Here is a 10,788-nt window from a genome sequence, read left to right on the forward strand (position 1 = left end):
CTTCACTTCAAAGGAGGTTCTTGAAAATAAAAACAAAACAACAACAACAAAAAATGGGTCCCAATTTAACTTAAAAGCTTTTGCACAGCAAAAGAAATCATAAATCAGATAAAAAGACAGCCCTCAGAATGGGAGGAAATATTTGCAAGTGAAGCAACTGACAAAGGTTTAATCTCCAAACTGTACAAATAGCTCATGGTGCTCAACACCACAAAAACAAAGAGCCCAATCAAAACATGGGCAGAAGAACTAAATGGACATTTCTCCAAAGAAGACATGCAGGTGCCCAAAAAGTGCGTGAAAAGATGCTCAGTGTCACTAGTTACCAGAGAAATGCAAGTCAAAACCACAATGAGGTATCTCTTCACCAGGTCAGAAGGGTCATCATCAAAACAATAAAAACTAGAGAGGGTGTGAAGAAAAGGTCGTCCTCTTACCTGCTGGTGAGAATGTGAATCGGTGCAGCCACTGTGGAGAACAGCGTGGAGGTTTCTTAAAAGACTAAAAATAAAACTCCTGTGTGACCCAGTGATCCTACCACTGGCCATATACCTGGAGAATGAATCCGCTTTGGATTCATTTGGAACACAGTCCATAATTCCAAAGAATCCAACCACACCTTGTTTATATTCCTAATCTGTCTTTATAATAACTCTTCTTTGTGAAGCAAAAAGTCATTTGATGACAGTATAAAGATATAGTTTATTCTTGTGTTGCTTATTATGTGATAATACATTGGCTACACATGAATAAACTGTTCACCTCAATTCTGCAACCAGCATTTTGAACTTGTATGGCAACTAATGCTTCAATATATCAATCGAAGGAGTAGAGAGAGATCAGCGGTAACCTAAGATAATTTTCCTTTTCTAGTTTTTTGGGGTTCAGTGACATCTCAAAACTTACTAATCTTAGAAGTCAGGTCAATTATAATAAAAAACATACTAAATTTTAATAGTAAACAACAGTTTTGAACATATAAATTTTAAAAAGCCAATTAAGATGATTCTTTAGTAAGATTTGATTATACCTATAATGTTAACAACCCCGAGATAATGTAAAAATTGTAGACACTGCTTACAGAAAAAATTCTCACCTTCTAAAATTTCCCCACTGCTTAAATTCAGTTTTGTTTCTCCCATACTATCCTTCTGTAGGGAATGTTTACATCAACCATGAATGAATTGATTTGAATTGCATTGGCATTGAATTCTTATGTCAAAATTCAAGAGGTGGATTAGAGAGAAACTGCGATCCAAAGATTGTTTTCCACAAAGTTCTTTTGAATTATGCATAAATGACATTTGGATTCTGCTGTTTGAAGTTTATAATTCAGATAGCTTTTAAAATTTTAATGAGTTGTTTGGGACATTTTACCAAACAGATAATGACCAGTCAGACCAACTAAATAAGGATCCTGAGAAGTATGTGGGACACTTACACATTTTGACTTCTTTTCTGTCCTCTGGAATATTCCATGCTATTCACTACATTATAGTTTTTAATTACTGCATATAATTCTATTGAAAAGTCATCCTCAGGTCTTTCAAATGTCCTATATAAATGCAGAATAATTGAGTGTAATGATCTTTCCATAAATATATGTGTTCCAGCAAAAGATTTTGATCTCTTTAGGAACTGATTCACGTACATCAAGATTATAAACTGAAACACCAGAGAAACAAGGCTACCACTTATGAATTCTTCCAAATGTACCAAACAGAGAAAGGAAGGAGAAGGGGAAAGGTAAGAGTCTACTGACTGACATGGCTTCAAACTGTGACTATCTCCACAGCCCAAAGAAAACGCGAATGCAATATTTGACTGCAGAAAATGTGTATCTGCACAACCAGTGATAGGGGTCTTTTAAGAAGTATTTTATTAGTTTACTTAAGGAAATATTCAAGTTCAATAGTTCAGAAATTATTAGAAGTTCTGAATTCTGTTATGCTCTTAAAAAATTAGAATTTGTCAACGTAGATGTTATTCAAGGATGATGGCTTAGACAAATTCTGTGAGTTGAGAGGGGGTTATAAGGTAACTCCAGATATTCCCAGTATGACTCATCAGTTAACTTCTGCTGGGTGATAACCACCCCAGTTTCTGATGGCCTAAAGCAGTAACCATTTGCTCAGCTCATACTACTGCAGGTTGGCCGTTGGCTCTAAAGCCAGCTTAACAATGTTGATGGCCTTGGTTGGGCTTCCCTAGGTGTCTAATTTATCTGCCAGACAGGTGAGGGCTGGTGGTTCAGGCTGGTCTTGGCTGGGATGGCATGTGCCTGATCCAGCAGGGAAGCCCAGGCTTGACAGTTGAGGGCTGGTGGTTCAGGCTGGTCCCTGCTGGGATGGCGTGTGCCTGATGCAGCGGGGAAACCCAGGCTTGACAGGTGAGGGCTGGTGGTTCAGGCTGGTCCCTGCTGGGATGGCGTGTGCCTGATCCAGCGGGGAAACCCAGGCTTGACAGGTGAGGGCTGGTGGTTCAGGCTGGTCTCGGCTGGGATGGCATGTGCCTGATCCAGCAGGGAAGCCCAGGCTTGTCCACAGTACAGTTCATCAGGATCTCAAGACAAAGAGCATCATGGAACCTTGGCTCAGAGCTCGATCAGTGGCACTTCTTCCTTATTCTTGTCGGACAGGACATTCCACGGGCCAGTCAGGATTCTCAGTGGAGAAGTGGACTCTACCCCTTGACGAGAGGAGCTGAGAGTTACACTGCACAGAGGATGCACGCGAGCCGCGTGGGCCGTTGTGGTATTTCTGCCTCTGCAACACGCAGTCCTCTCCTTTGCATCTTGTGTATATGGAAAGTTGCCACGTGGACTCAAAACTGCTGCCAGAGGTGTTCTCGAAAAAAATAGTTTGGCTGAAGAGTCTAATATCTTTCACTTGTCTTGAAGACATTTTATCCTTTTGCTTTATTCTGAGTATTTATGGGGTTGGAGGCATTCAAGGAATGGTATTGAGAGAATGTTAGATGAAGCCAAGCTATTCCGAAAACGGCTTATTCCATTTTTCCTTTTCATTTATGCCATGTTAGAGGGTATATTGAACTTGTGTTTTCTGGTTTAGTGGCTGTATTTCTTCCCTCCTGGAGTTAATATATCCCTGTATATATAGAATGCAACTGGATATTGCTTAATGACATAGTATATAATAAGAGTTTTGGAAAAAGCAAATTTAAAAATTAATTACTGTGGTCCTCTGATTGCTTCTATGATGGTAGATAATGAGATATTTTAAGTTTGTAGCTGCCATTAATATTTTATAGATAATAAAATACAGAAGTGCTGTAATTATAGAGTTTTCATGTTTATATCAATGAGTAGTTGGAAAACAGCAGATAAAATTTAATGTATGAAAAAATAAAACACCAAGCAAAAATCTATGCAGTTTCTTCTAATGTGACATGATAAGAGGTAACAGGTACAAGCCAGGAAAGAGTCACAAGAGACATGGTTGATAATGTCCAGTGAAGACTGGCCTCATCAAGATGGGTTTTAGAGAGAATTTAGGCAACATGAACTTCTCTGAACAGAATGTGTATTTTGCATCTAGGTGCATCCCAGATTTGCACAGCTAAGAAATGTCGTCGTGGAAAATGAAGTGAAGTTTAGAGAAGAGGATCAAAAGTTGTAAGTTGGGATTTTATCTTACAGTAAACTAGAATTACTACAACTTTTCAATCTAGAATGCATACTTCTATGTTGGTAGACTTTCCACCAGATCTTGAAATACTAGAACATTGGGGCCACACTTAAGAATGATTTCTCTCAGTACACGGCCCTGGTTGCTCTAATTCTATTAAATTTTCTAGAGGTCTAGAGATAAATCCATTGAAAAATGGTTTGCGGTGGGTTAGGCAGTCCATATTTCTAAGGTAACAGGTTATAATGACCTAAAACCCATAATCCAAGTGAAATGTTTATGCCCTTCCATTAACCCCTAAAAATTACCAAGCCTCTCATATTGTAGCACTGAGATTTTATAGACATAGATACTATAAATAGAACCCTTTCACCTCATGGGAGAAGAAAGTAAAATCCAGAGAATTTGAATGACTTTCTCCTCATCATACAAGTGATTCTGAATTCTGACCTGAGAGTCAGGTCCCAGATCTACACATGCAATATAGGCTTTGCCATTAATTCTTTCTTATACCATCTTTAACCTGACATGAATCATTTCCAGTAGATTGTTTCAAGGGCAACCCACAGGTAATCTGATTCTTCAACCTTATTTTAAGACTGATTTTTCTCACTTCATTATTCTTATAAATGGAGAGATATTCCTTAAGTAATCAGGTAAGAAGCCTGGAATCACTTCTTTCTGGTTTTTTTTTGTTTTGTTTTTTTTAACAACCCTTTCCACCATATATTATATCATCCATAAAGTTAACAAATATTTATGCATGTATTATTTGTCCCACAACTATATCAAGCTCTTGGTAGGAAGGAAACTATCCCTTGGATTTATAGGTTCAATCATTCCATGTGCCTTTCACTCAATTTCTATCTCATTTTCTTCCTCCCCATCATCATCACCAATAGTCTATATTATTGTAATAGCTGCTATATAGTTTTCCTGTCCAGTATTTCTTTTGTCTTAAATACTCCTATAATAATGTCAACAATATTACTTTCCTATTCAAAGTCTTCATTGATTCTTCATATATTCAAATCCCATTCCAACCCATATTTATATTTCCTGCCTTATATATCTAGCTGTAGCCTTTAAGGTTATTAATAAAAACATTAATTGAGCATTTCCTATGGGTAAAACTCAGTGCTAAATATACTAAGAAAGACATGTATGAGGCATAGTGTCCAAAATCCAAATGCTAACATTTTATTAGAGAATATGGGATCTTGTATACACATTATTCAGTTCAGTTCAGTTCAGTCAGTCATCTCTGACTCTTTGTGACCCCATGGACTACAGCATGCCAGGCTTCCCTGTCCATCACCAAATCCCAGAGTTTACTTAAACTAATATCCATTGAGTCGGTGATCGCCCCTCCAAACTTCTCATCCTCTGTCGTCCCCTTCTCCTCCTGCCTTCAATCTTTCCCAGCATCAGGGTCTTTTCAAATGAGTCAGCTCTTCGCATCAGGTGGCCAAAGTACTGGAATTTCAGCCACAGCATCAGTCTTTCCAATGAACACCCAGGACTGATCTCCTTTAGGATGGGCTGGTTGGATCTCCTTGCAGCCCAAGGGACTCTCAAGAGTCTTCTCCAACACCACAGTTCAAAAACATCAATTCTTCAGCACTCAGCTTTCTTTATAGTCCAACTCTCACATCCATACATGACTACTGGAAAAACCATAGCCTTGAATAGACGGACCTTTGTCAGAAAAGTGATGTCTCTGCCTTTAATATGCTATATAGGTTTGTCATAGCTTTTCTTCCAAGGTCTTTTAATTTTGTGGCTGCAGTCACCATCTTCAGTGATTTTGGAGCCCAAGAAAATAAAATCTGTCAGTGTTTCCACTTTTCCCCTATTTGCCATGAAGTGATGGAACTGGATGCCATGATGTTCATTTTTTGAATGTTGAGTTTGAAGCCAGCTTTTTCACTCTCCTTTTTCACTGTCATCAAAAGGCTCTTTAGTTCTTCAATTTCTGCATTTAGAGTGATATAATCTGCATATCTGAGTTTGTTGATTCCAGCAATCTCGATTCCAGTTTGTGAGTCACCCAGCCCAACTTTTCCCATGGTGCATATAAGTTAAATAAGCAGGGTGACAGTATACAGCCTCGATATACTCCTTTCCCAACTTGGAATCAGTCCATGTTGCATGTCCACTTCTAACTGTTGCTTATTGTCCTGCATACAGGTTTCTCAGGAGAGAGGTGAGGAGGTCTGGTATTCCCATCTCTTTAAGAATTTTCCACAGTTTTTTGTGATTCACATAGTCAAAGAATTTAGCATAGTCAGTGAAGCAGAACTAGACATTTTTCTGAATTCCCTTACTTTTTCTGTGATCCAGTAGATGTTGGCAATTTGATCTCTTAACCCTTCAGTTACTGTCTCTGATACTTCTGGTTTATTAACCATCCTGAGTTTAATCCTAGATAATTCCATTCTTGAAAATGGAATATTTCTGGAAAATACACTTTACATACACTACGTTTAATGAATGTTTAGTGAAACTAAAACTGAAAACATTTTCGGTTGTGTTACCTAGTGATCTCATGTAAGGAGTCACATAATATATTCCATCTTGAATCCTGTAATGAAAATGTCTATGGGGAGTCATCCAGAACCATCTGCCTGCTTGAGAACTTGGGTCCTTACAGGAGCTTATGTGAACATGGTCTGGGTCTCAGATAACCATGATTTCTGGGGCTTTTCTTGGTCATGCTACTCTATGCAAGGCTGAGGGCCAGCTGCTTCTCAAAGCTAGTCTCTCCCCCTGGCTGCGTCATCCTGACTCAGGACCAGGCCAGAACGCAACAGTGTTTCCGCTGTGGGGTGAGGGGAATGGATGGTGGAAAGTCTTGTGTGGGTAGAGAGGTAGAGGGATGGTGCATTTTGGGGAACTTTAGCTTTTTGCTCTTCACCTTATTATCCTCTTTAAAGTTGTACCTTGAAATATATCACTTTTATAATTAAAAAGAAATAAAAGAAAAATAAAACTTTTTGGAAATATCCACAAGCTTCACAGTACTGAGATTATGATCATATATTCTTTTAACACATGGTGTTATCATTTTTACTGATCACACCATGACTAATTTCCTTCATAACCATTCTGAAATAATTATCTTCTGTTCTATTCATCTGGTTAGAATCTTTACTGCTCTCAAGTGTATGACTGATCCTTAATAAGCCACTTGCACACTCTTGAATAATATTCCTCGAATTTTATACAATTAACTTGTGAATAATTATTTATAATGAACTTTTTCTAAAGTAAATTTAAAAGTTATCAAAAGTTTGGATAGGAAGAATATTATTAGTACTGATCACTGTTTTTAAAATAGGACTTTTTAGTTACACATTATTCATAAATAGGTAGATGAAAATAATTTAAGTAATTTGAGACAAAAAAATCTGTTTTTAGTGAAATTCTGTTACTCATTGCACTGTAAAAATTAATGCATGCTTTTGCTATTTCTATCTTCTCACGTTCTTGACATTACCTAATAATTTCTTTTTTATGAAAATCTTATCTATTATTCAAGATCTCACTCATAAGCCACTTTCTTGAAGAATTCCTTGACAAATTTCTAACAATCAGTTTAACCTAGCATATAATGTCCCCAAAGTTCATGGTTTATAACCAGAAAAACTTATTTTTCATATTTTATGTTCACTGTTGGTCAGCTATAACTCTGTTCTATGTCTCCTAGATGACAAAGAAGCATATATCTGGGATCCTTCTGGTCTTTTAGGAGAGTTATAAGAGAAATATGGCAACCCCAAACTAGCTTTTAAGCTTTAACTTGGAAGTTATTCATTCACTTAGGCTCCCAAGTCATTGACCAGAGCAATTCATATGACACATTCTGAGTCAACATGATGGAATTGTACCATAAGTCACATGTCAGGTATGATATCCACAGAATTAGAAAGTATACGCCACACCCAAAAAGGAACACAAAATATTTCAAACAATAATATAATAAATAGCATTGTTTATTATAATGGAGGTAAGAGATGAAACAATTCTATTTTTGAATTTTCCTCCCATGTTCTCATCAACTCTATTATTGTTTCCTAGAATTTTGTAAATCCTTTTTCATTCCATCCATTTCCATTCTTTGCCTCCCCTTCCTTCCTAGTTCTATTTTTCAAAATTCTACCCATTACACAATATTTCAATCATGATCACATACATTCTCAGAGGCCCCCTCGGTATATTCAACTTATATTTGAGCCCTTTCTTATTTGACTTAATGTATATTGATTTTTGGCACTAGCTTTATTCAGCTGTGTACAATACTTTTGTAAATGTGTGTTCATGTATTTTCTCCCAAGTCAAACATATGATAATGTACTTAGCAAGACTGGAGCCTTGACATATTCTTCCCCATTGTGTAGGAGGAGCTCTGATCATTCAGGCTGCAGTGCCCAATGCACCAGTCCAGCTAGACGCCCCCCAGGCCTTTCCTATTCAGGACAGAATGTAGACAAACCTCTTATTTGTAAACGTGAGTAGGACTAGATTGAGTAATCATTTCTCCCAGTATGCGCTTGGTGTATAGGGAAATTCATACCAGCCCCCTGCTCTTCTCAAATGTTTATTGAATGCATTCATAGGTAATCTTGCGATGAAGGGAAGGACTATTGACCTCTGGTTAGATACATAGTGTATTAATAAAACAGTGTATAGTGTGTGAATTGAGGTACTTTCTTCTATCTTTTTTTTTTGTTTGTTTTTGTGAAAAGAATAGCATAATGAAAAGCATATCATACAAGGAAAGGCAGGAAAAAGCACTGGGGAATTTAAAGTTATGGAAACCACTGGAAGTAAAATGATGACTATCAGAGTGAAATACTTGATAAAATCAAGTAGGAAAAAGCCAATAAAGCATCTGTATGACCAGGGAATTAGAAATTGAAAATACAGAGAAAGGGGTTCATTATCTAAACAATTAATGGGATGATACATAAGCCCCATTTAGAGAAGCAAGGTTGAAGTTCTTTCAAAAAATGCAGAGTTTTTTTTCATAGCTGTTGAATCATCTTCATGTCACGCAGTTTGTTATTCTCAAAATTGAATACTGAGAAAAAGATAAGAGCTATAGTTCTTAGAAAAATGAAGAGTAGATGAAAGAGAGAATTTGAAGACATTATCTAATAGTCTTCATTTTTATAAGCAGTTACTGTTAAAAAAGCTAAAATTACAATAATGATCTTAATGTAGCCAAACCAGCATAAATTAAATAGGAATTTGTCTGTCAAATAATGTGACCAATTAACCCAATATTATACTGAACTTTCTGGTTCAGTACAATCAGAATCCTGGTCATATTATTAAGGATTTAAATATGTGTTTTTGTATACATGTTTAAATATATGTTTCACATTTTGGACTTACAGTGAAAGGATAAAAATGGGGACTAGAGAGATGAGAGAGGAGACATGTGGAAAATCAATCAAGAGGAAAGTTGCTTGATATCTGTCAGGAAAGATATTTCAAAGAAGTTAAAGGCTAAAGCAAGGTTATAAAGGACTTAAATTCACTTGGGCAATTTTAGCTTTGAAAATAAATGATGAATTGCTCGAAGAGCTCATAGTAAATACTGCAGTAGACTTTCTCTCCTCCAGCCCATCAGAACTTGACATACCTTTGGGAAACTAACTTTGCCCCAATATTAGTTTCCATTGTCTGTTTGTGGTTGATACCAACCATATCCCAATTTATATACCTTGCCTGCTGCTGCTAAGTCACTTCAGTCGTGTCCGACTCTGTGTGACCCCATAGACGGCAGCCCACCAGGCTCCCCCGTCCCTGGGATTCTCCAGGCAAGAACACTGGAGTGGGTTGTCATTGCCTTCTCCAAGGCATAAAAGTGAAAAGTGAAAGTGAAGTCACTCAGTCGTGTCCGATTCTTAGCGACCCCATGGACTGCAGCCTACCAGGCTCCTCTGTCCATGGGATTTTCCAGGCAAGAGTACTGGGGTGGGGTGCCATTGCCTAGTGAAACATAATACTCTCTCCCCTAAACAAAGGGATGGGATGTGGCATAGATGCATAATTAAACCAGCCTGAGGACAGCCATGCTGTTGAATTCACTTCAGTCCGTAAAATGGAATTATCTTTTTCTTAAACATGCGGACAGTCTGGAATGGTAGTGGTCATCGTTACATTTTCCGTACGATAGCGGCTACATTGCTCCCCCGTTATGACTACTATATTGCAGAAGACTGCTGAAAACGGAGTCAACGGAGAGGAAGGAAAGCTAAGACATGGAAGAGACATCACAACAACTCTGTTAGCGAGGTGCTATTAATGCCATTCTAAAGAAGAAGAAACTGAAGCTTGGATATTTTATTTCCCCATTCAGCTCGTAGCACCAAGTGGCTGAGTCAGGGTACCAAGCTAGGACTGTGTGGGTCTAGATCTCTTGTACATTTAACAATGTAAGTCTGAACTTTATACATGCTCTCTCACCCCTGAAACTCTTGGGGTTTTACAAGGGATGTCATAACCCATCTATAAATGAGAAAACAAATATGGCAAAATTCAGGTATATGTCCAAAATAATGAAAACAACAACAAAATAAGAAACATGGTTGAGACTCATCTGCATATATTCTGATTACCAAAAAGGCCATATCTTTGGCATCAGACAAAATGCCACTTTTATTAATTCACTTTTAAAATATTTTAAACAACGAAAAACAGTCAATTCTGTGATAAGGCCAAAGCAAATGATACATATGTCTTTTCTACAAGGAATTTGTAATTCAGAAGACGCTTCGTAAAACTAATATAAAATAGCTTGTATATTATGACTTGAACCAATTAATACAGTTAAATATGTTCGGAATTTTGAGGGGAAAATATAACGTGATAGAACAATTTACTTCCCATCAACTCTTATCCAATCATAACTTCTCAAACACTGATATGATGTGTGGTCTAAATTGAGCATCTACATGCTTATGGGAAAAAGGAAAGATATCTGTGCCTTCAAAGAAGGAAAGAGTAAATCAATATCAGATATCTTCCTCAGAGCATTAGATGTTGAGTTCATAGAGGAAAAGATTGAGTTGACCGATTTATTTCTTAAGAGTGCTTAGCAGAGTATTTATGTCCAGTTTTATTCAATAGC

General features: G+C 37.3%; 1 long non-coding RNA gene across 1 annotated transcript; it reads left to right on the plus strand.

Annotated features, from left to right (window-relative positions):
- Positions 1 to 1,465: 1,465 nt before the first annotated feature.
- LOC139183944 (uncharacterized) lies at positions 1,466 to 8,152 on the plus strand. Its single transcript, XR_011567425.1, has 3 exons — positions 1,466 to 1,746; positions 3,558 to 3,634; positions 8,048 to 8,152. It is a non-coding gene; the product is annotated as an uncharacterized lncRNA (long non-coding RNA).
- Positions 8,153 to 10,788: the final 2,636 nt, after the last annotated feature.

The sequence above is a fragment of the Bos indicus genome, chromosome 7 (assembly GCF_029378745.1).
Source record: "Bos indicus isolate NIAB-ARS_2022 breed Sahiwal x Tharparkar chromosome 7, NIAB-ARS_B.indTharparkar_mat_pri_1.0, whole genome shotgun sequence".
Taxonomy (NCBI): Eukaryota; Metazoa; Chordata; class Mammalia; order Artiodactyla; family Bovidae; genus Bos; species Bos indicus.